Source organism: Triticum dicoccoides, chromosome 1A (genome assembly GCF_002162155.2).
Source record: "Triticum dicoccoides isolate Atlit2015 ecotype Zavitan chromosome 1A, WEW_v2.0, whole genome shotgun sequence".
NCBI classification, from domain to species: Eukaryota; Viridiplantae; Streptophyta; class Magnoliopsida; order Poales; family Poaceae; genus Triticum; species Triticum dicoccoides.
This window is the reverse complement of record NC_041380.1, coordinates 404582486-404584702: the sequence shown is the minus strand read 5'-3', so window position 1 is coordinate 404584702 and position 2217 is coordinate 404582486.

Below are 2217 nucleotides of genomic sequence, written 5' to 3'. Positions count from 1 at the left end.
TCGTGGAGCTTGTGGGAGCCAACATGGGTATCCAGATCCCGCTGTTGGTTATTGACCGGAGAGGCTTCTCGGTCATGTCTGCATGTCTCCCAAACCCGTAGGGTCTACACACTTAAGGTTTGATGACGCTAGGGTTGTAGAGATATTAGCACATGGTAACCCGAAAGTTGTTCGGAGTCCCGGATGAGATCCCGGACGTCACGAGGAGTTCCGAAATGGTCCGGAGGTAAAGATTTACATATAGGAAGTCCAGTTTCGGCCTTCGGGAAGGTTTCGGGGTCACCGGTATTGTACCGGGACCACCGGAAGGGTCCCGGGGGTCCACCGGGTGGGGCCACCTATCCCGGAGGGCCCCATGGGCTGAAGTGGGAGGGGAACGAGCCCCTAGTGGGCTGGTGCACCCCCCTTGGGCCTCCCCCTGCGCCTAGGGTTAGAAACCCTAGGGGTGGGGGCGCCACCCTTGCCTTGGGGGGCAAGGCACCCCCTTGGCCGCCGCCCCCTAGGAGATTGGATCTCCTAGGGCCGGCGCCCCTCCTAGGCACCCTATATATAGTGGGGGGAGGGAGGGCTGCGCACCCAAGCCCCTGGCCTCTCCCTCTCCCTCCCGTGACACTCCTCCATCTCCCAGCGCTTGGCGAAGCCCTGCCGAGATCACCGTTGCTTCCACCACCACGCCGTCGTGCTGCTGGATCTTCATCAACCTCTCCTTACCCCTTGCTGGATCAAGAAGGAGGAGACGTCTCCCAACCGTACGTGTGTTGAACGCGGAGGTGCCGTCCGTTCGGCACTAGGTCATCGGTGATTTGAATCACGTCGAGTACGACTCCATCAACCCCGTTCTCTTGAACGCTTCCACTCGTGATCTACAAGGGTATGTAGATGCACTCCTCTCTCCCTCGTTGCTAGATGACTCCATAGATTGATCTTGGTGATGCGTAGAAAATTTTAAAATTCTGCTACGTTCCCCAACAAAGTGAGGACGTGAGAACTGCTGGGGGCGTGGAAGGTGGCGCCATCGCCACTCCCCCTACGGCCGACACGGGGCTGAAGGCGTCAGAGGAGAACAGCTTCAGCAGCGTCTCGACGGTCAAGCTCCGCATGGTGCGGACGGGAGGGTTACTCCGCTTACATCCCCTCCTCCCACCGTTGGGTGCGATGACATCAACGGCGCTCGATCCGGGACAAACCACCATCCTCCGACCGACCCTGCCATGGGCGCGGTCACGACACATGTGTCTCCTCCCGGACGAGCCGACCCAACCACTGCACCCGATGGAGCCGCGGACCCTCGAGCGCCATCACCTGCGACTCCGTTGCCCAGGTGGCCGCCCCACCGCAGCGCGAGCGCGCCACCGTCGTGGCCGCCGCGGGCACCGTCAAGAGCCAGGCGACAGTGCGGTCGAGGTCATCAACTTCCATGCCAAGCACAGCCACGGAGCCTATGGCGCAGGCCCAGCTGCTACTAAGGTTCTGTAACGCCTCGTATGTAACCTGCCATATTTGTATTCCAACTCTTGCCATTTCCGACACTAAGTTATGATATTCCCTCGGTGTCAGGTTTTTGTCTTCGTGTTGCTTTTGTCTTTGTCATGCATCTCATATCATGTCATCATGTGCATCGCATTTGTATACGTGTTCGTCTCATGCATCCGAGCATTTTCCCCGTTGTCCGTTTTGCATTCCGGCGCTCCTATGTCCTCCGGTGTTCCCTTTTACCTCTTTTCGTGTGCGGGTGTTAAACGTTTTCGGATTGGACCGAAACTTGCCAAGCGGCCTTGGTTTACTACCGGTAGACCGCTTGTCAAGTTTCGTGCCATTTGGACTTCGTTTGATACTCCAACGGTTAACCGAGGAACCGAGAAGACCTCGTGTGTGTTGCAGCCCAACACCTCTCCAAAGTGGCCCAAAACCCACCTAAACCCCCTCCACCATCTCGGTCGTTCGATCACGATCGCGTGTCCGAAAACCATGCTCAATTTGGAGCCTCCTAGCTCCCTCTACCTATAAAAAGGCACCCCCCCCGAAAATCACGGGTCAAACCCTAACCTCCCCCTCTCCTCGCGCCGCCTGACGAAAACCGCCGGGCTGGACGTGTCCGACCCACACCGCTGCCGCCATGTGGAAGCCCCTCATTCACCGCCGCCCCGCACCCACTTCACCGCGTCGCCACCCGCGCGCCGGCCCGCCAGGCCCAGTGCCGGCCCCCGAGGGCCCGTA